Genomic DNA, 23,795 nt, shown 5'->3' with positions numbered 1-23,795 from the left:
TACATACAGTATAGCAGTCATTATTTAGCAAAACATATGATTCTCCTCCCCATCCCAAACATACTGTCTCAGTTTACTAATAGTGTTAAAATTAATTCAGTTGAATTCTGCATGACATAGTACAATTCTTGGCAGATGGGTTCTGGCAAAAAAAGATAATAAAATATACATGACACATTAATAGGAATACCTATCTTTGTCTCAAAAATGCTGGTTGCTAGGATTAAGAGCAGTCATGCATGGAGACTGAGCAGGAGTCATGTGCAGATCAGGAGGACTGGCGTAAGATAAGAAGTCAGAAGGTAGGCAACAGGTCCAGGCTAACAAGAAACTATACACATTTACTTTAAGCATCAAGAGTCTGCACTGCTGGTCAAAACTAAAGTGTACATGTTATAAGCCAGTTTGAGTGCAGTCATCATTACTTATTCAATTTTAATAGCCCCAATATGCTATAATATGGCTGCATTTATATATCAGCATTTCGGGACACAGACAGTCCCTTCCTCAGGTAATGAGGTACATTACCTGAGGAAGGGACTGTCTGTGTCCCGAAATGCTGCATCGTTGAATATGCCTGTGCTTTGATTTATTCACACTGCATCACATATATCTGTGGTTGTGCTCACCCAGAATATGTATATATGCAGGCCGTTGATTCACTTTGGATATTAAACATATCCATTGATTTATAGTCCATACATACATACTGTACATACACCAGTGCACAAACACACAGACATACTGTACTTACAAACATACAAATACACACATAAACACTGGCTTCAAACTTACATGATCCATCAGGGGCTGGAAGCAGAAGGACGGAAGAGTGAGGACGGAGGGAGCTGCTGTTGCTGAGCATGCGCAGCCAGCAGCTCCCCCGGGACATTCTGTAAGCAGAGAGCGCCACAGCTCTCTTGCTGCTGCAGCTCCGCTGTCGCGATCGCGGTCACAGCTTTTGCTGAGACGGAGACAAAGCTGTCTCCGTCTCAAAATAGAAATCTCGGCTCATCAGGGGGGGTTTCCAGGTACTCGGAACCCCCCCCTGCGTGCACCACTGCTCATTGATGTCTGCTGTCAGCCACTGGGAAAGCAAGGGTGAAGGGGGCTGCACAGGAGGTATGGCCTTGCATCACTGAAAGGGGGTGTTGTCACAGCTACAGCTGATGACGGCTCGACCTAAGTTTATAAAGACTCAGGTTCCTAGCGTTCATGTGTTGGAGGCGGACATTTTAGCTGGGACAGCAGGACAGGAGGGAGATTCCGCAGTACCCTGGTATTTGGGCGGAGGGGGGGGGGATGGGTGGTCCTAGCCAAACAGCTCCATCACACAAGAAAGCCCCTATGTAAAAAAGTGTCTCCCGGACAGTAATTTCCTGTGCCCCGACAGGAGGGGTAGTCACCCTCATGAGGTCTGAGAGAGGGCAGCTCCAATGAAAAAGAGGCACCATTGGAATCACCCCCTACTTTCAGAAGAGGAAAGCCCTCTGTAAAATAATTGGGTCCCTGTAAGGAGTCCTCATAAATAAGAGGAGAAGTCCCTCCAGGATAAAGAGCTTGTGAGTTCCCCATTCAGAGTAACAGACGAGGGGAGGGATGTCTGTGTAACTAGACTGCTGCTGAACCGAGTGGCTGCAGCTGGAGTGTCCCCGCAAAGAACACAAAGGGGGTGCTGCCAGGCACAATATAGCACGTGAGAGAGAGAGAGCTATAGGGAGATCCTCACCTTTAGGGGTTTCCTAGATGAACAACACCAGGTACGAATCTCATGAGAGAGCGTAGATGGGTGAGCGGTTGGAAGCCACATGTCATGCTTAGGAGCCCCCATTTAAGTAGAGCCTCATTATTTTCCTGCCGTTACCTGAGTGCCTGTGACATTGTCTTTTTCTATGGGGCCTAATATGTTTGCGTTTTTCCTGTAGGTGCCAGTGTGTTTATTTCTTATGTGATGATTTTTGCCTACGCATGCATCAGAGTTCCACTATGCATACATCCCAATGGTGTTCATACAGAGTAGATACACGCACAAAGAAGTGTATTAGAAATGTTTTCCTGGGCGGTTGCGGGGCTTTGACTAAGCAGATGCAGATGAAACATAGTATGGGGCGGCGTGATATGTATGTATGGGCATTTTAGTATTGGAGCAGAGGCCCTAGGTACTGCAACCCAAGCCAAGCCACTGCCAGCTCTTGCAGGAAATTGACAGACCAGCCTCAACTGCAGCTGCACTGCACTGTCACTGAAAAGTTGCTGCCTAGCATCTCTGGTCACCTCAACATCTCATCCCAGCTGAACACAGCACCAGATTGATGAACATACTAGAGTGCCATGAGGCCATGCCCATCCCACCATGAAGTCATGCCCAATTTCCCATGCCTTAGTAACAGCACAGGGGAAGGGGGGGGGGGGGGGGTATACACCAGTGCTCCTTCTGGGAAAGGGCACCAGAATACCTAGATATATTACATATGCACAGTGATTTTTTTCAACGAATGAAGGTTCTCACCAATAATATGTCACTGTATTTTAAATCGAGATGTGCGGCTGACACTTTCCGTGTTTTGTGTTTTGGTTTTGGTTCTAATTCCACTTTCGTATTTTGGTTTTGGCTTGGTTTTGCCAAAACCACCCTTTCGTGTTGTGATTTTGGTTTTGGATCTGGATGATTTAAAAAAAAAAACATAAAAATGAGTAAAATCACAGAATTTGGGGGTAATTTTGCTCCTACATTATTATTAACCTCAATAACATTCATTTCCACTCATTTCCAGTCTATTCTGAACACTGAACACCTCACAATATTGTTTTTAGGCCTAAAAGTTGCACCAAGGTGGCTGTATGACTAAGCTAAGCGACACAAGTGTGTGGCACAAACACCTGGCCCATCTAGGAGTGGCACTGTAGTTGCAGATGACACTATTCAAAAACTAGTCCCCAAACAGCCCTTGATACAAAGAAGAAAAAAGGTGCAATTAGGTAGCTGGATTGCCAAGCTAAGCGACACAAGTGTGCAGCACAAACACCTGGCCCATCTAAAAGTGGCACTGCAGTGTCAGACAGGATGGCACTTTTCAAAATCTAGGACCCAAACAGCACCTTATGCAAAGATGTCGAAGAGGTGCAATGAGGTAGCTGTATGACTAAGCCAAGCGACTCAAACAATTGGCCCATCTAGGAGTGGCACTGCAGTGGCAGACAGGAGGGCAGATATCAAAAAACACCCCAAACAGCACGATGCAAAGAATAAAAAATGGTGCACCGAGGTTGCTGTATGATTAAGCTAAATGACACAACCACCGGGCCCATCTAGTAGTGTCACGCAGTGGCTGAATGTCGAGAGTGGGGCGCAATTGTTCGGTCCACTGACAGCATCTCCAGCACGCCCCTATCATTTTTTTTAAAATTCTGCAATTGCTGGACTTATACGGCAGTACCCCAGGACTAATACAGCAGTACCCCTGGACTCATACGGCAGTGTCAGACAGGATGGCACTTTTCAAAAACTAGGCCCCAAATAGCACCTCATGCAAAGATGTCGAAGAGGTGCAATGAGGTAGCTGTATGACTAAGCCAAGCGACACAAACAATTCCCACTGGAATTATACGTCCAAATCACTGGAATTATACGTCCAAATCACTGGATTTAAATGGCAAAATCACTGTAATTATACGTCCAAATCACTGTAATTATACGTCCAAATCACTGGAATTAAATGGCAATACCACTGGACAGATACGGAAGTGTCAGACCAGATGGCACTTTAAAAAAATAGTCCACAAACAGCACATGATGACAAGAAGAAAAAAAGGTGCAAGATGGAATTGTCCTTGGGCCCTCCCACCCACCCTTATGTTATATAAACAGGCCATGTACACTTTAACAAACCAATCATTTCAGCGACAGGGTCTGCCACACGACTGTGGCTGAAATGAGTGGTTTGTTTGGACCCCCACCAAAAAAAGAAACAATCAAACTCTCCTTGCACAAACTGGCTCTACAGAGGCAAGATGTCGACCTCATCCTCATCCTCTGATTCCTCACCCCTTTCACTGTGTACATCCTCATCCTCACAGAGTATGGAATCCACCATCACAGGTTCCTCTGTACTTTCTGGAGGCAATTGCTGGTACAGGTCTTCCTGGAGGAATTTATAATTCATTTTGATGAACATCATCTTCTCCACATTTTGTGGAAGTAACCTCCTATGCCGATTGCTGACAAGGTTGCCGGCTGCACTAAACACTCTTTCGGGGTACACTGGAGGGGGGGGGGGGAACTTAGGTAAAATAAAGCCAGTTTGTGCAAGTGCCTCCAAATTGCCTCTTTTTCCTGCCAGTATACATACGGACTGTCTGACATGCCTACTTGGATGCTGTCACTCATATAATCCTCCACCATTCTTTCAATGGTGACAGAATCATATGCAGTGACAGTAGACATGTCAGTAATCGTTGGCAGGTCCTTCAGTCCGGACCAGATGTCAGCACTCGCTCCTGACTGCCCTGCATCACCGCCAGCGAGTGGGCTAGGAAATCTTATCCTTTTCCTTGCAGCCCCAGTGGTGGGAGAAATTGAAGGAGGAGCTGTTGACAGGTCACATTCTGCTTGAGTTGACAATTTACTCACCAGCAGGTCTTTGCACCTCTGCAGACTTGTGTCTGCTGGATAGAGAGATACAACATAGGCTTTAAACCTAGGATTGAGCACGGTGGCCAAAATGTAGTGCTCTGATTTCAACAGATTGACCACCCTTGAATCCTGGCAAAGCGAATGAAGGGCTCCATCCACAAGTCCCACATACTTTGCGGAATCGATCCGTATTAGCTCCTCCTTCAATTTCTCCAGCTGCTTCTGCAAAAGCCTGATGAGGGGAATTGATGAGGGGAATGACCTGACTCAAGCTGGCAGTGTCTGAACTGACTTCATGTGTGGCAAGTTCGAAGGTTTGGAGAACCTTGCACAAGACAGAAATCAGTCTTCACTGTGCTTGAGTCAGGTGCATTTTCCCTCCTTTGCCTATATCGTAGGTGGATGCATAGGCTTTAATGGCCTTTTGCTGCTCCTCCATCCTCTGAAGCATATAGAGTGTTGAATTCCACCTCGTTACCACCTCTTGCTTCAATTGATAGCAGGGCAGGTTCAGGAGTGTTTGCTGGCACTCCAGTCTTCGGCACATGGTGGCAGAATGTCGAAAGTGGTCCGCAATTTTTTGGGCAACAGACAGCATCTCCTGTACACCCCTGTCATTTTTCTAAAAATTTTGCACCACCAAATTAGCCCAGATGTAATGCACGCACAATATTGGTGGGGTTGTCCGATATCACAAATCCCCAGGAGAGTCTAATTGGGGTAAGCCCTTCTGTGATGATGTCCCTCAGTTTCCGTAAGAGGTTGTCAGCTGTGTGCCTCTTACGGAAAGCTGCGATACATAGTGTAGCCTGCCTAGGAACGAGTTAGCGCTTGCGAGATGCTGCTACTGTTGCCGCCGCTGTTGTTGCTGCGGGAGGCCATACATCTACCCAGTGGGCTGTCACAGTAATATAGTTCTTAGTCTGCCCTGTTCCACTTGTCCACATGTCTGTGGTTAAGTGGACACTGGATACAACTGCATTTTGTAGGACACTGGTGACTCTTTTTCGGATGTCTTTGTACATTCTCGGTATCCCCTGCCTAGGGTAGTGGAACCTAGATGGGATTTGGTACCGGGGACACAATACCTCTATCAATTGTCTAAATTCCACTGCACCAATGGCGGATACCGGATGCACGTCTAACACCAACATAAGTGTCAAGGCCTCAGTTATCCGCTTTGCAACAAGATGACTGCTGTCATATTTCATCTTCCTCACAAAGGACTGTTGGACAGTCAATTGCTTAGTTGAAGTAGTACAAGTGGTCTTCCGACTTCCCCTCTGGGATGATGATTGACTCCCAGCAGCAACAACAGCAGCGCAGCAACAGCAGGCGTACCACTCAAGGATCCTCCGGAGGAATCCCGGTTAGGAGAGGACTCCTCAGTCTTGACAGTGACATGGCCTGCCGTACTACTGACATTCCTGACTGAGGAGGAAGTAGACGTTGAGGGAGTTGGTGGTGTGGCTTGCAGGAGCTAGGGTACAGGAGGAAAAAGGGATTTAGGTATCAGTGAAATAATTCCACACCGAAGAAGTGGCTTTTTTGGTAGTTTGCCCAGGCATCACAATGGGCTTCTATATCCCACAAACAGGTGTCTCCCCCAGTGCCTGACTTAAACAAACCACATCACCATCAGAATCCTCATCATCAACTTCCTCTTCAGCACCAGTGTGACGACGCTGCCGGCCAATTCCACAAATATGCCAATTTGAGAATTGTCACGTGTGCGCCGTGCGGGTCACCTTTGACACATGGGATTACTTAAATACCTTCAGCTGCCACCAGCAAAGACTTTTCAACGTGTTACGGATTTTGCAGGCGTCTTTAGCTTTACCTGTCACACACACACTGCAATACTAAGAAAAATAGGTAGGCGTGAGCCACACAGGCCCTGAGTTCATAAGATTCACAGAATCAGAACTAAAAACTAGAATTTTAATTTCAAGAATACTTCAGAGCTTTAGTTACAAAAAGGTTACAAAGATGATTAAGAATATTTTAAAAACACACACAGAATACAGCAATCTCAATAAATGAAAATAAATAAAAACTGCAGAAACCCTAATTCACTTACTCTAAACTAATTTAGTTGTTTCTGTTGTGGGGGAATTCAAAGAATAACTCAGGTCATCTCCAACGTATTGTTGAGTCCCCAAGAGATCACACTTTCTGTTTTCATGAGCTTCATCCGGCCCCCTCCCTTGGGATTTTTAACTACTTCCCTTCTGGACTCTAAACATACACCAGGTTTACATACTTGGTGCTTGGCAACAGCCAAGGGGGGAGGTAAGGGGTGTAGCCCAAAGGTATACTGTATGAATTTCTTTCAAAGAGAGTGAGATTTATGACATTAGCCAGGAAATAGGATTCCTGCATTCCAATCAGGACATTTGGTCACACTTCCCTGGTCTGTTTACAGCTCCTCTGTTGACATAACAAACAAATTGGCCTTATCAGCCCTCAATGTCCAGAGCTTGGCAATATCTGCTTTTGATGTAGAAATGTAATCCCCCTTTACAATGGTCATGTCAGGATCCAGGCCACAGATAATTTATATTTTGGACAGTGATTTCTAACGGAGGTACCTCTCATCAGTTTCCTTTCTACATGTATTTCAGCTCGTGGACGCACGGCTGAATTTTATGAAGCATCAGTGCAGCTCTTAATCAAGGTCTATTAGACTTTTTTTTTACACATATCGGTTCAGGAGTCATGGCAGTCCTATACATATTTATATAATAATTTTTTTATTATCATTGTTCTAACAGTTTATTAGGCTATTCTATGTATTGTATTTTTATGTGCTTAATATAATAACATTTTATTAATAATAAAAAAAATATGGGGGCGTGGCCACGGCGGTGAAGGAGTAGGCAGCGGATCCCGGGAGCTCCCCGATTTTACAACTCCTGCACCCATCCTGTGTCCCTCCGGAGTGTCTACCCCCCGGTGCTGGTCCCCCCTCACCTCCGAGCAGCGGCGGGCACCTTTGTCCGGGATCTCTGGGTGCTGGCTGGCCGCGGCGGACGACTTCCGGCATTGCGGCCTGTGACTCCTCCGGATCCCCGGCCTCGAGTTTGGCGCTCCCGGCCGCGCGGCTCCAGGGCCCTCTTGACGGACGGACGAACGGGCGGGCGGCGCTGTCTGGTGCTGGGCACATTGCAGGAGACACTGAAGGCCCTCCTGTACCTGGCTGAAGGGGACCTGAGACTCCTGGCTGGACAATAAGGCGCAGGTACTCCAGTGAAGGGGTGAAGTGCTTAAAAGCCCGGGGGCCATTTTGGGTGCAGTTCCATAGACAGCCTCAGCACACAGCTCTCCCTGTCTACCCTGCAAGGACTGCATGCACACTGCAACTCAATGCACTATTGTGTTACACTAATAGCTCACAGTGTATTACACACCAATACCCTGCTTCTACCTGGAATTTGCTGCAGGACATTCTCCCCTCAACAACATCAATATCATATACTATTTTTTATTTTTACACAAAGCCTGTGCTCTTGTCCATTGATATTTTGACCCAAAGATCCGTCACGGCTGCTTCCCGGCTTTAAAAGCATATAGCCTGCTGTCTTCTAATTATACTTTATACTACAACTCTACCCGGAGGAGTGGGTGACCGACATCTGTCAATATGGTGAAGGGCGGCCAGAGTGCGGCCGCGGCCAAACTAGAAAGATTTGCTAGGCAACCCAACCCCAGGGGGTCATCGGCTCCACCTCAGGGTGCCTCTCCAACACACTCAAGCTCCCCTCCTGCGTCTACCGCCAACTCCCCAACGGCAGCGGAGGCGCCGTCTATTCAGCAGGTGTTGGAGGCTATAGCCGGTAGTGAGCAGCGTCTCTCCGATAAGATGGAAAAGGTGCAGTGCGACCTCTCCTTACTTCGACAAGATGTTCAGCGTATACGTGAGCGAGTGGGTGAGGCGGAGACGCGTGTCTCCAACTTGGAGGATGTGTGTGGCCCCCTTAAGCAATCCGTGTCCGCAGTGACCCAACAGGTCTCATCTCTCCAAACCAAGCTCCTAGACATGGAGGGTCGACTGCGCAGAAACAATGTCCGATTTGTGGGTCTGCCTGAGAGAGAGGAGGGCTCGCAGCCGGAGGACTTCCTCGAATCCTGGCTCAAAGAGATCTATGGTGCTGAGTCCTTTACAGCACAATTCACGGTGGAGCGAGCGCATAGGATACCATCTCGGCCGCTACCTCCTGGTGCCCCTCCTCGCACCTTCATCGCCAAATTCCTGCACTATAAGGATCGTGACTCGGTCCTCCGCCTTGGCCGTACGAAGGGCCCATTGGTCCGCAACGGAGTCAGAGTGTCGGCCTTCCCGGACTTTGCCGCGGACGTCCAGAAGGACAGGGCCCAGTTTATGCCTATCAAACGACGTCTGCGGGACCTCAACCTCTCATATTCCATGCTGTTTCCCTCTCGGCTCCGAGTGGTGGCGGATGGGGAGACCAAGTTCTTTAATTCTCCTAGAGAGGCGGCCCAGTGGCTGGACGGATATGCGCCGGGTGCCCGTCAGCTAGCTCCGGACTGATTCCCTGCGCTGAAGATGCTGGGATCTTGACCACCGGAGGAGACGACCACAATTCGGGGAGCCCCCCACCTTTTGCATTGGTGGCTCAAGACTTTTCACGTTCAAGTGCTACTGGTTAAGAGGGTTTAGGTTAAGTTGAGAATCTGGGCCTTCTTAGCATTTGGTAGTTGGGATTGGCGTTTTGGGATATAAGTATGCCAGAGTTCGGGGTGGTGTACGGGGAGGGGAGGGATGGTTGGGAAGCTGCTAGTTGCGGCTCTTCTTGTTGTTTTTGGTTTTCTTTCTTTAGTTTATTATTTTTCATATCTATGTTTTTTCTGAAACTAGGATGTTTGATATACCAGATATTATGGCTTATAACGCAGAGCTCTTATGAGATATATGTTACTATGGCTAGTGGTGCTGATTTTTGGATATATATTGTGAGATGTCTATCCGTGTGGCACATCGAGTATATCTGGGGTCATGAGTAACTTGAAATTTCTGGCATGGAATGTCCGGGGTCTAAATAACAAAATCAAACGTTCTTTGGTTCTAAATATGATTAGGAAATATGACCCGGATATTGCATGCCTTAGCGAGACCCACTTGCAGGGAAATAGGTTGTTATCTCTAAGACGGGCCTGGGTGGGATGGGCTTACCATGCCTCTCATTCCTCCTTCTCCAGGGGTGTGTCTGTCCTGATTAAAAAAACGGTGCAATTTGAGTTAATATCGGTCAAAACTGACACATATGGCAGATTTGTATTTCTGGAATGCAAACTGAGTTCCCAGCCCTATTACATTTTGGCAGTGTATGTCCCCCCTCCTTTTTCATACGCTGTATTGCAGCAAGCTGCATCTTTTATAGCTTCCTCCCCTACCACTCCGGTGATATGCCTGGGCGACTTTAACAATATATTAGATGTCTCTTTGGACCGATGGCGGTCTCCGAATGATGTGATGGTGGGTAGTGGTTCTACCAAATTTGCTGATTTCTTGAATAATTTACAATGGGTAGATGTGTGGAGGCTTCGCCACCCTGCAGTCCGTCAGTTCTCCTGTTTCTCCAGCACATATGGCTCCTTTTCTAGAATAGACCTGGTACTGGTGTCCCCCGCCCTTATCCCTGCAATCACTGACGTCCGCTACGAGGCCCGAGGGATCTCTGACCATTCCCCTTTGCTGATGACTCTCGCTGTGAAGGGTCAGAGGGGACACTCTTATTGGAAGTTGCACCCTTCTTGGCTGACTCAGCTAGGTGACTGCGGAGACCTGGAGACTCAGTGGGAGGGTTACTTTAGCGACAACACAGGATCTGCCCTGGGAACTATGGTATGGGATTCATTCAAGGCTTTTCTGAGGGGCTCTTATATAGGACGCATAGCAGCTCATAAAGTGTCCTCTAGAGAAAGGGAAAAGGCCCTGGAGAGTGACGCCAGAGATTTAGAGTCCCAATACTTGCTAGATGGTACCCCCACGACGAAAGCACGTTGGCTGGTGGCCCAGTCGGCCTGGCTTGCCCACCTGTCCGATAAAAACTCACGGTCCCTCCTCTTTAGGGCCACTAATATTTATATGCAGGCTGATAGGACGGGTGGCCTCCTGGCCCGGCTGATACATCAGGATCGTCCTGGGACTGTAATTACACAAATGTCCGATGGGGATGGGTCCTTTGTTGACACCACGCCGGACATTGCGCAGTTATTCCGATCCTATTACACCAAGGTTTATAGCTCACAGTCGACATGCTCCACTATGGATCTCTCCCACTATTTGGCGGGTATTCCGCTTCCCGCGCTCCCCTCTGAGGCCCGTGAGGTACTGGAAGCGCCCTTGACACTCGCGGAGGTGACTGCGGCTATTGGTGTGTCCCCCAATGGCAAGGCCCCGGGGTGTGACGGAATTCCCTCAGAGGTATACAAAACTCATGTTGATTTTTTTGGGCCCAGGCTCCATGCCTTATACCTAGATATATTTACCAATAATGAACTTCCCCCCTCTATGTCAGAGGCAATTATAATAGTGATCCCAAAGCCCGGTAAGGACCCTAGGTCTCCGGACTCCTATAGACCGATATCCCTAATCCCCACCGACGCTAAGATCCTGGCAAAGATATTGGCAGTACGACTTAACACAGTGATCACCTCCCTCGTTCATCCAGACCAGACTGGCTTCATGCCTGGGAAGTCCACGTCTATTAACCTACGTAGACTGTATACCATTTTACAACTCCCACATGACTTCCCTTCTGACTCGGCTGTGGTCTCGCTGGACGCGGCCAAGGCCTTTGACAGTATTGAATGGGCTTATTTATGGGAGGTGATGTCTTGTATGGGCTTTGGGCCCAACTTTATCAGATGGACTAAATTACTGTACCAGCATCCGAGTGCCAGGATCTTGGTAAATGGCTATGTATCCCCCTCCTTTCAATTGTCCCGGGGTACCAGACAGGGCTGCCCCCTATCCCCCGCACTGTTTGCTTTGGCCATAGAGCCCTTGGCCTGTTTGGTACGATCGCACCCAGATATTGTGGGAATTTGCACGGGCTCACGCGAGGATAGGATAGCACTTTATGCCGACGACATGTTATTATTTTTGCAAGACTACGCCAGGTCAATGCCCGTTCTGCTGCGTGTGATTGAGGACTTTGGTGCTCACTCGGGCCTTCAGATCAACTGGTCTAAATCATATATTATGCCAGTCATAGGCCCCCCTCCTACTGTTCCAAAAATTTCCCTACCATTATGTTGGACAATACAATTTAAATACCTCGGAATTCAAATAACTAATGACCCTTCTGATTTCATCCCTCTGAATCTGGACCCGATCATGCAGCAGATCATGTGCAAATCCAAAACCTGGTGTAGGCTTCCACTGACGGTGTCTGGCAGGGTTAATCTCATTAAAATGATCATACTGCCCAAACTTTTATACATTATTCTTCAGTCCCCTGTATATATCTATCCAACATTCTATAGGAAACTAAATAGTGTTCTGTCCTCACTCGTTTGGGCTAACAAACGACCTAGGATACAATTAAATACCCTCACAAGGCTGCGCTCTGATGGCGGCCTAGCTTTGCCTAATTTCCAGATGTATTACTACGCTGCTCAGCTGACTCATATTAGTGTATGGGTGCAGGATTCTGGTGATGATTCCTTGCAGTGTGAGTTTATTCGCTGCTATTTTCCTCACCTCTCTCCTATGCAGGTGCTGCTGAGTGGGAGCGTGGCCCGGTTTCTTCCCCCTATTATTTTTCAGGCCTTAAAGATATGGCGGGCCCTGAGAGACCTCTTAGGGTACGACGACCTGGACCCAGACACCCCCCTTTGGTACTCTGACTGGCTTCCTGAGTTGCATGCGCTTGAGGGACGGGAGGTGTGGGCCCCTAGATCTGTGGTCTCTATTTCCCAACTCTATCTAAATAATTTATTCAAATCCTTTCAGCAACTGAAAGATGAGTTTGGGTTACCTAACTCCTATTTTTTCAGATACCTTCAACTTCGACATGCCCTCCAGTCCCAGTTTGCAGAGTCCCCCCCACGAATCCTCCCATTTCCCATCAAGACTTTTGTAACTACATTGGGTCGAACTAAGATGGTTTCCCTTGCGTATGGATATCTTCTCACCAAACTCCATACGGACCCTTTGACGCGTCTCCGTGGAAAATGGGAGGAGGATGTAGGTCTCATGGGTGAGGAGGACTGGGCCCTTGCTCTGGAATACCCTGCTACAGTCACCAAGTCCCTCAGATACCAACAAATCCAATTCTTCATTCTACATAGAACATATATGACTCCAGCTAGACTGGCCTCTTTTGGGACTGGCAGATCTGGCCTCTGCCCTAAGTGCGAGGCGGATATGGGAAAATTTTGGCATATGGTGTGGGATTGCCCAAGACTACGGGTGTTCTGGTCGGGGGTTAGGTCAATACTGGAGAGTACGGGAGTGACTGGCGGACTGCTTACCCCACAATTCTGTGTTTTGGGGATAGGAGGCTCTACTTCTGAGACTGGCCCGGTGGATCTATATGCTCACAATGTATGTGCCTTGGCTAAGGTTTGCATTGCGAGGCTCTGGATGGCCCCTAGCGGCCCTTTAGTTTCTGCGCTCAAGACCTTAGTTAATGATACAATATTCAAGGAAAGATATATTTATATGAAACAAAACGCATCAGCCAAATTTGAAAGAGTCTGGTCTCGTTGGCTGGAATCTCCCCACTCCCACCTGGTCCCTCAATCATAGTGGATATCGAAGAGCTATTGTGCCACTGACCTACTGTATAATGATGTATGTTTAGATGGTTGGCAGCTGAGCTCTGCGGGCTCGCCTAATTACATATACGACTGATAAGGTCCTGGTTTAGATGACTATTTCTTACTATGTTTCTTTCTATGTTTCTTACTTCTTTCTTTTTCTTTTTATGTACCCTTTTTTGGGTTAGTTTAAGGGCGAAAAATCCAAAAATGTCATGGTGATTTATATATTGGTTGCGGATGTTGCAGGCTCAAACGTGCCGATAAACTGTATGTAAACGAGGATGTGATTAATTTGATATATGTGATATGCCGTTGATATGCAATGTCTGTAACTTAATCTCCATATTATTGAATAAAAATTACTCTATTTAAAAAAAATAATAAAAAAAATATATACTAGATTCATCCAGCGCTCCCATTTTCTTTTTTTAAGATATTGTACTGGCAATGTGCTGTCAGCAGTTCCTGGTATAAATAGGATAGTCTAGTTGTTGATAGGCTGAGCGGTGATGTGACTGATGTGTCTGATGTGACCGAAGTTGCTGGTAGAGCAGGTTATGTGACCTAATCCAAGATGCCACTGCTCATGACTCAGAACGATGGAAACCACCAGGAGAATACCAGCCAAAATAACAGATAAGTGCCTAAACAATTTGGGATGCTGCAGGAGGCTAGCAGGGACATGAACATGGAGGCCACCATGTGACAGCACCGAAAATAGTACCCAGGTCCTGGACTCTAGCGTGTAACAGCTATGCCTCTGCACCCCAGGAAATATAGTAAATCAATAAAGGGATTACTTGCACTCCAGGTCATATAATAATTCAAGAAAATATTTCAAGAGAAGGATGCCTGCCCAACGGTTCTATAACCAAATTTAATATTACTACAAAACCAGAACTACAAATGTCATAAGACACCTTCATTCTGATCTGTTGTTATATTAGGCACATGTATATTTCTAGTAGGGAATTAGGCCTACATCATATGTTGCATAGACATATGCATGATTTAGTGAAACCATATAATGTGTGTTATTTGTCCAACTGAATGTCAGAATATGACAATGTGTGATATCTATGCAAAGTTAAAATAATGACTGTCCAATCAAGAGTATTATTATGTTTCTGTAAGGTTAAGATTAAGGTTAAAGTGAATTAATATGTAAAAAATATGAATTTATGCTACACAAATAACAGTTAGCAAAGGACCATAAAATGTGGTCAGAAGGTCAGCCAGCCACTCACAGGAGTTCTGTTATACAGTGTTCTAAAAGGTACTGCAACTGTTCGTTTTGTGTCCGTTTTGGGGGAACACTGGAGTTTGAGAAACTGCACAGATATCTGGCCTTTCCTCCAGTTAGCAAAATATACAACCTGACATGTTATATTTCCTCGAATTTTTTATTTTGAATTTCTATACATGTATTGTAACCTTATCATCATCATCATCATCATCATCATCATCATCATCATTCTTTTGTTAAAAAAAAACATAGTATACTTTTTGTAAATAAAATGTTTCTTAATTAGTCTAGTCTGTCCATATATGTCTGGAAACCTTTGTCTTTAATGTAAACAGTCATATAAAAGGAAGGGGAAAATGGGGATGAATCTCTGCACCAGTATAGTAAACTCAATAAATTAACAAATACCCCGACCTGTATTCATCAGAGGGGACTTATATCCATGTATGGAGAATTCCGGGGGTGTTGCCAGAGACAACATCTATGAACATAGAGAAACCAAAGAGGAAAGAATGTCTCTTTGTTGGCACACAAAGGGATAATTCATTACAATATAACTTTTATTAAATCCATAAAACTCATCTAATCACAAAATAAGGACAATACATATATTACATAAAGTGAAAAAATATTCAAAAATATTGATGTTAAAATCAAGGCACGCTACTTGTCTATTATATCTTAATTAGTACCATGACTGAGGATGAAGCACCACGCTATTCTACTAAAGGACTTATGTGGGTAAGTATTGAAGATATAATATCTATTGGTAAAATCTCTGTGGGTACGTATTGGAGATATAGTATCTATTGGAAAGATCAATGTCATGTAAGTTTAAATAGTGATGGATTATGTATGTGAGTATGCATGTAACAGGTAAGTAGTGATAGAGTCTATCGGTAAGGCTGTGAGTATATACAGACGTATAGACTCTATCACTACTTACCTGTTATATGCATACTGTTAATCGCTTAGGCTGCTGTACCTTAAAACTAAGGAGTTATTGTGAGGCTAATACTGAGTTATAGTTTGTGTCATAGAGAGTGCGTAGGTGTAACTTAAGTTTCAACCTGTGGCCCTTATACCATAGCTGGTGGCAAGCAACTCAGTGATGCAGATAGATACTTACCCAGGGGGAATGTGTCATTTAAATGGTAGAATGATAAAAAAAATAATTTTAGTTAATTTATAGTAGATCTCCATGAGCTCATGTTTGACAGTATTGACAAGCTGTATTCTCTTATTCTAACTTATTGATATGTGGAAGAATACAGGTTAATAATGAAATGTTATATACAGTATAAATGTAAATATAATATACACTATGATCAGTGTCATTTTCCTGCTATCACCATACAAGGTGTTCACGATATATATTTATATCATCTTAGAGGAAGTAAAATACAAACCCCAAACCACCAGATAGATTTACAGACTGTGTCTTACAACAAGGAAATACATTTATGGATCTATATTTTCTTATGAAAAACATCCTATCTGGCGCCATGCATCTACTTATCAAATAACCATACATAAGAGAATAACATTATTAATGGACTGTCAGCCGTGAATTTGATTCCACTCTTAACCGTGACTATAATTATGTATTGATCTTTTTGGCCTATTGTTTCAAAATTCTAATTTTACCCTTGAGTTTGCATTAGCAATCATGCACTTACATTTTTTTCCACAATATTATTTTTAAACCAATCTAAAGTCATTGGAACCACTTAGGAAAGTGTGTAAATGAAGCATTCAATACTTGCTACAGTATATTTTTTAATACCAGTGATGACAGTTTCACACAGACAGATTAGTCATTTTGCTCACTCCAACGTACAGTATATTATTAAATCACTCAATACCACTCAAATCAGTAAAGCCCCAAAGTGGCAAATGAGATCCTTTAAATCTCATAATTTCAACATTGATTAACCTGGTCAAGATGTTTTTGATAGGATACAATTTTTATTTGAGCCATTAAGTTTGTATTTTTCACATGAGTAAAGCCAGATGTAAAACAGGTGCAAATATGTGATCCACCTGAGACTCAGTCATGCACAGAAATGGACCAGTCCCTAGGTCTTCTTTCACAGACCTCCTCTACGCCAGCCAGGTTGTAAAACCTCCCAATTGCAAACCCCATTGTCAGAAATGTGCAAAGGCCACCTTAATTACGGAATATACTGCGCTATATAAGAAACTATTATTATTATTAATAATAATAATAATAATAATACTGTACTGAACATATCCTATTAAGGTCCACCTTGCAGATGATTCCACATTTGTAGAACACTATTGCCAAGATCCCTTGTACAGGCCCTTTGCCGCATCTTATAAATCTGCTCTGCAGTGGTAGTTACAGTGGGAGCAGTGATTAAAGTGGGCAGGAATGGGGTGGAACTGAGTTCCATTATCTGTAATGGTACAGTAGGTGTTGGGACAGAATGGACTGCTCCAGGCCCATTCTGACAATGTTTTAGCACAGAATTAATCAGTCAGCTATTGTTCTTAAACAGGGCCAGGTGTGATGTTTTATTCTGGGTCAGTCACTTCCTATAAAGACACTAAGAACAGGAAGCTGGGAGCAGCTGGAGGACCTCTGATGTCACAAATGACTATAAAGGGTTAAAACAGGGAGTGACTGGCTATCATCCACCGTCACCAAAGGATTAATTGCATCAAGAACCCATTGTTCTCCCCTACACTGGGTCATGAAAACAGCAGGGGGGATCTCCTCATGACTCATCCCTTTTACAGACCCTCATTGAGCTCTACCAATCAGGGGAGGTTTTTACCTAAGACCACCCTTTGCAGGAGGGACTTTAGTGGTTGAAATTTGAACTCTTTTTAAAAAGAGAAGGCAAGAGAGCTCCTGAGGAAGGGGGGTTTTGGCTTCTGAAAGCTACTGGTCTTGGAGTCTCAGCTCCTACCAGTGTGCTGAGGATTGTGTCTGGAAGCAGTGTGACTACTGGATTACAAACTTCTCTTGAGATTTGCACTTGTTGGCTCTGCCTAGTTTATGATACAATTAGGGACTCGCAGACTTTTTGGCTCTGCTATACAGAAACTTCATCAAACTCCTGTGATCCTGCAAATTATATTGCATCTGGACATGACAGTGTGGGAGAGCGCTGGGGAGTCTGACAGTAAACTGGTGTTTATTGGGACCTGTTGTTCTAGTTTCATATATTATATGTTTATCTTATAGTTGATTTAGAGACCTTATATTAAGTAAATCTCTAATAAATATATTGTTTTATCTTTATCTGTCTCCTGTCTGCGTGACCTGGCCCAGAAGTCCCGGGGTATACTCTGTGATTTTAGACTCTAAAACTCCAGGTCTGTCGCCTCTGCCAACACCCTGCACAGAAATTCTAATAGTGAACCCTGCTCCGCCATCCATGTTAATAGATGATGTGGGATGATGTGGGTGGCACTAGTGTCAATGATGTCAATGATGTACTGTGTCCACCTGCCCCTTCCACAGGTCCTGGTAGCTCCATGGTCCTCCTACACCTGCGGCCCGCCCCCCATGGTACTCACACACACTGTGTCTGTTGGCCGGTATTCATCCCCTCCTCGTCATATTCGTCTCGGTGGCTTCCTTTACCATCATAAAGTATTTGATATCATGCCGTCACTGCTGCTGAAGTGGAGAAGAGACACGAAGAGGAGCAGGCTCTGTGCATACTGAAGACAAGATGAGAGGGGACTGGAGAGACTCAGAGAGACGAGGAAGCTGCTGGAGTGACAGAGGCAGAGATGTGTATAAGGGGCACTAATGTGGGATTCATGTGTATAAGGGGCACAACTACTGTGGACATTATGTGTATAAGCAGCACTACTGTGGGTTTAATGTGTAAAGAGCACTACTTCTGTGTGTAAGGGACACTACTACTGGGGACATTTTGTGTATAAGCGGTACTACTATTGTTGGCATTATGTGTAAGGGGCACTACCACTGTGGGCATTGTGTATTGGGGCACTGCTACTGTGGACATTGTGTATAAGGGGCACTGTGTGGTGTAACGTGTATAAGGGCCACTACTGGGCAGCATAATGTGACTAAGGGGTACTACTGAGTGATGTAATGGGCACAACTCTGTGTCTTAATGTTAATAAGGGGCACTACTTTGTGGTGTAATATGATTTAAGGGCACTATGGGGTCATTCCGAGTTGATCGTAGCTGTGATAAATTTAGCACAGCTATGATCATGTTCCCTGACATGCAGGGGGATGCCCAGCACAGGGCTAGTCCGCCCCGCACGTCAGTCCGGCACCCCCCCCCCCCTCTGCAAAAATACAAACGCATCGCGCAGTGGCGATGCCTTTGTATTTGAGGAGTAACTCCCGGCTGCAGCTCCTGCGGCTGGCCGGTAGTTGTTCGTCGCTCCCGCTGGCCGCAGCAGCTGTGTGAGACGTCATGCAGCTGCCGCGGGCCGCCCCCCAGTGGTCCGGCCACGCCTGCATTGACCGGACCGCTCCCCCTAAACGGCAGCTTAACGCCGCCGTTCAGCCCCCTCCCGCCCAGGGACCGCCTCTGTCTCAGAGGCGATTGCTAGGTAACAAAAGCTGCCATGCGCCGGCGCACTGCGGCGCGGCACATGCACAGTTCTGACCCAATCGCTGCGCTGCGACAAACTGCAGCGAGCGATCGGGTCGGAATGACCCCCTATGTGCAGTCTAATGTGAGTAAGATTGTGCTATTGTGTGGCATCATTTTAATTGGGAGTACTATTGTGTGGCCACCCCCTTACTTGTAAAACCATACCCCTTTTTTGCAATGCGCACCTTCGCCACATATGGTCCCTTTGTAAAGTATGGGAGGTAGGGCACAAATTTGTAGTTTGCGGGAGTTGGGTAGTCAAAAACCTTAGCACCAGTCCTGGCTCCGCCTAATGGTAGGGGGGAGGGGCAGGTGGCAGGGGAAATGAGTTCTACCATCTCTCCAGGACAACTTTAAGCCCTCGGTGGGAGGCAACCCAGTGGTACAGTTTTATGCACCGCTTCCTAATTCTTACACTCTAGAGGAGATACTCCAGCTTTGTGAACATCTACCTGCTTTATGTACAAAGAAGAGAGATCTTCTTACCGTTACACTTTTTCCTGGAATGTTCTTGTGATATTTGCCTATGAGACAGTTGGAGATTGAATGGAATTATAGAATACAGGCTTCTGGGAACTCTTAGCTTCTACTGCAATGTAGAGTAAAACAGAGGAAAGGAACCTACAGTAGATACCAGTAGTGCAGTGGTGCATTGGAGGCTGTAGTGATATTTTTTCTAAAAAACATTCACATATTGTTAGTTTTTTTATTTACTAAAGTTTCAAAAGTATTTTTAATTATATTTTAAATATTTCATTGAAAAAAAATATACCTTGTGGGAGTTCCCCCCCCCCCCCATTTACATTCCATGCTTCCTATCCCCCAATGATAAAATTACTCCCACCGACCATCAAAAATAGGCCCCCCCACCAGAAAGAGATCTCCAGCATTATCAAGGCCCACCCCTACTGGTAATAGATTCCAGTGTCCCAGCCACAACCCCCACCCTGTGTCAGTAGGCTCCCACTGTTTAGTGCCCCTCTGTCAGGACCAACTGATTTTGTGGATCCGTTAACCTTAGACCAACCGAAGGTGTATGTGCTGGTGTATGGTGAAAACAGGGAGGACGAAGATAGCTCTGTTTCATATATTTATTAATAGACAACAGTTACAATAAGGAGTTAAATAACAATCATTAGTCACCATATATAAACTGACGTATTGCAATTAATGGCATAAAGATAAGCAGGGTCAGAATTGAAGATGCATTGAAGAAATGTTCATATGAATAAGATAAAACGTGCCTGAAGATTAATGAAGAATTGTCCAATATAAAGCAATGATTGGTGCCAAACTGTAAGAAGTGTTAACTGGATATTGTAGACACAGATGAATAACTGTGAAGACTTGTTACCGATGCTTAAAGGCTGAACTGAAGAACTGTGTAGAGCTGTCTTTGAATGATGCAAAAATGAAGATACAATACTGAAAGGAATACTTGCAGGTTGTGAAGATAATACTTATAACACTGAAAAGCTGAAGCAGACAACAATGGTGAAGAATAGGTTAAGCTGAGAGCTGAGTAAACGAGGACCAGGATTTAGTAGAACTTCCACAGGCTGAGTGATTGAAGCAAGGCAGTCACTGAACGACAGGGTCACCTCTCACAGGACTCTGGAAATCCACTTGTTGCCACTTAGAGAGCGATTGACTGACAGCACAGTAGGGAGCTGGTGGATCTCTTGCGGTGAAGGCTGCAGGCAGACCTCTGGGAGCGGAGGCGATATCAGGACCACTGGAATCACACAGAAATCCACGGATAGAGCACATAGCTAGAACAAAGCACTGGCCAAGAGAGCAATAATTCCAGCCTACTTATAGGCAGGACAAGCATGGGATTGGCTAACACCCACAGGTGCTGCATTTTGTCTCCAACATGGCCACCTCCTGAACTCCAGACACACAGAGGCGCCTCTGGCCATTCAGTCCCCGCACTCCCGACTCCCAGAACCTGCATCACCTCTGCCGCCGACCACACCGCGTCCCCACACGGCCGCACAGTGAGTGATCGGTTTGTGACACCCTCCATGTATCACTACATTTAATTTATTATTTCTGCTGCGGGGTACACTGGGCTCCACAAGGATTAACATCGGGGTGTAGAGTAGGATCTCGATCCGAGGCACCAAAAGGCTCAAAGATTTTGACTGTTCCCAAGATGCAAAGTGCCGCCTCCTCTATAACCCCGCCTCCATGCACAGGGAGCTCAGTTTGTAAGTTGGTGCCATGCAGTAAGCAGGCACTTAACAGGAGGGCTGCATTAGGCAGCCTATTCATTGCTTTATTTGAAAGAAAGAAGAAGATTATTTTGTCAGACTACAAGGGCTGCAGCAGGCAAAATCTCATAGACTTTCCTGCTTGCAGCTCCGTCACCCACAACGGCGCTGTATACTACCGCACCCTGGTTGCCGGGTCACTGCAGCGGAGGCGCCGGTTCCTTCAAAACGTGAGTCACACACACACCGCCGTCCTCCCGGATTGTGGCGCCGCAGGTACGGGGGAGGTAAGGGGCTTCTGTGCCTGCACTTTACCGCGATCCAGCGCGGTCATAGGAAACGGGCCGTGCGTGCGCTGGCGTGGACACTGATTACTGGGCAGCCGCTCCACTAGCCACCAGGGACACTTAATCGGCACAGGTCAGGGGGCTTTTATTGTACATAAACCCCATTTTTAGTGCCCGCAGTGCTCGGTGGGGATGCCAGCAGCGGGAGCAGGTCCCCCCAGCCCCAGGGTGACATTTCTACAAATGTTCCCGCCCTGGAGCTGCTCTCTTCTCCCTCATTCCCGGCCAGCAGCCATCAAAGATAGAGCCTTGCTGTTCCTGGGACTGTTAGGGCAAATCCTCCTCTGTAGAACCGCCTGATTGCCAGTGCTGTGCTTCCCACAGGACACTTAAGTATTCTACCTGTCACTGGGACAGTGTTAGTTCAGAAAGAGTGCATACATTAGGGTTGTGTGGTACAAACACCCTGTTATATACATCCAGTAGTTACTGTGTTTGTTAGGGTTCACTACGATATGCCGGCGGTCGGGCTCCCGGCGACCAGCATACCGGCGCCGGGGCCCGACCGCCGGCTTACCGACGGTGTGGCGAGCGCAAATGAGCCCCTTGCGGGCTCGCTGCGCTCGCCACGCTACGTGCGCCACACTATTTTATTCTCCCTCCAGGGGGGTCGTGGACCCCCACGAGGGAGAATAAGTGTCGGTATGCCGGCTGTCGGGATCCCGGCGCCGGTATACTGTGCTCCAGGATCCCGTCAGTCGGCATACTGAAGACCACCCGTTTGTTATATCTATTATTAACACATATAGCCATACTGAGTATTACTTTGTATTGCTAGTCCAGTGCAATTTATGGTACTTAATTTCTGCATGGTACGCTTGTGACTCTATATGTGTGTGTGCATGTAGCTGCTATGTGGTTGCCTTATTAAAGGGTATCTCACTCAGTGGGCTACTCCTATATTGCTATACCTGAGGGGGCTAAGTGTATCAGGTTTTTCTTCTATATAATAACTGAGTCAGCAACGTTGCTCTGGGCAATTTGCTGGAGCTCATAGAAGTCCTTTTATCTCTCTTGATGTAGAGTGATTCATTGAGGGAGTCAGCTGACCGAACTGAGGCTTGCGGTAAGTGGAGCAAAGATCAGCTGACCACCGGCAAAATGGCAGAGCCCAGCAGTGAGAGATGGCAGGGGAGGCTGTGGAGTGTATTGGGGTGACGTAGCAAACTCAGCGGGATTTAGGATAGTGACCATTTTTCTTAGGACCCAGCACCATCCCTACTCTCTATACCCAATCACAATTTTATCTCTGGAAGTAGGCGTTTTCTTCCATTTGTGAGTAAGGGGGCTGCTTAGTCCTAAGTTCATTGCAATTATTTTGATCTCTCACCATTATTTTTAGTCTTGCACACATGAATGAAAAACTATCCAATTAATGGATGATAGTCCATATTCCTATTCCTATTAACACCCATTCCAAGAAGGCATGAATTATTGAGCATGCCATTGACATACATTTGTCCTGATTCATGTGTTTTTCACCAGACGCATTTCATATCCTATTCCAAAATGTAGTCTTTATTGACATTCACACTGTCCAAACTTTACAACTCCCATATGGCTGCAATAAAATAATTATGTGCCTACATTTTTATTCTTTAATTTTTCACTAAATATCTCTAATTAATGGACCAATAATGAATCATCTGAACTTCCCAGAGTCTTCTTCTTTGGAACCATCCCAAGTGGAGAACTCTGCATATTCTAATGGTAGGTGTTTGAATACCCAGGGCCAGCGACAGTGTACCGGGCCCCAAGGGTCAGAGGGGCCCCAAGGATATGCCACTTAGTGCCTGGCAGGGATGTGAGCAGTCTTGTTCAAATAGGGTAGCAAGCTGTAGGCAGTGTGGGCACAGCCTCAGAGTGACAGGAGCCTCTCAGACACAGTGACTGTGCGTCCGCTCTTTTGGGTCCAGCTCTGTTGCAGGCAGTAATGGGACATGCAGC

The 23,795-nt window shown here is 45.9% G+C and overlaps 1 long non-coding RNA gene across 1 annotated transcript in view; it reads left to right on the top strand.

Annotated features, from left to right (window-relative positions):
- The window catches only part of LOC134932747 (uncharacterized), a 77,522-nt gene that overhangs the window by 1,978 nt on the left and 51,749 nt on the right, over positions 1-23,795 (top strand). The window contains exon 2 of the long non-coding RNA XR_010179476.1: positions 15,362-15,413. This is a non-coding gene — a long non-coding RNA (uncharacterized LOC134932747). The remainder of the gene's footprint in view (positions 1-15,361; positions 15,414-23,795) is intronic.

The sequence above is a fragment of the Pseudophryne corroboree genome, chromosome 1 (genome assembly GCF_028390025.1).
Source record: "Pseudophryne corroboree isolate aPseCor3 chromosome 1, aPseCor3.hap2, whole genome shotgun sequence".
Classification (NCBI taxonomy): Eukaryota; Metazoa; Chordata; class Amphibia; order Anura; family Myobatrachidae; genus Pseudophryne; species Pseudophryne corroboree.
Note: the sequence above shows the minus strand (reverse complement) of the source record. Positions and strands in the feature narration are given on the sequence as shown.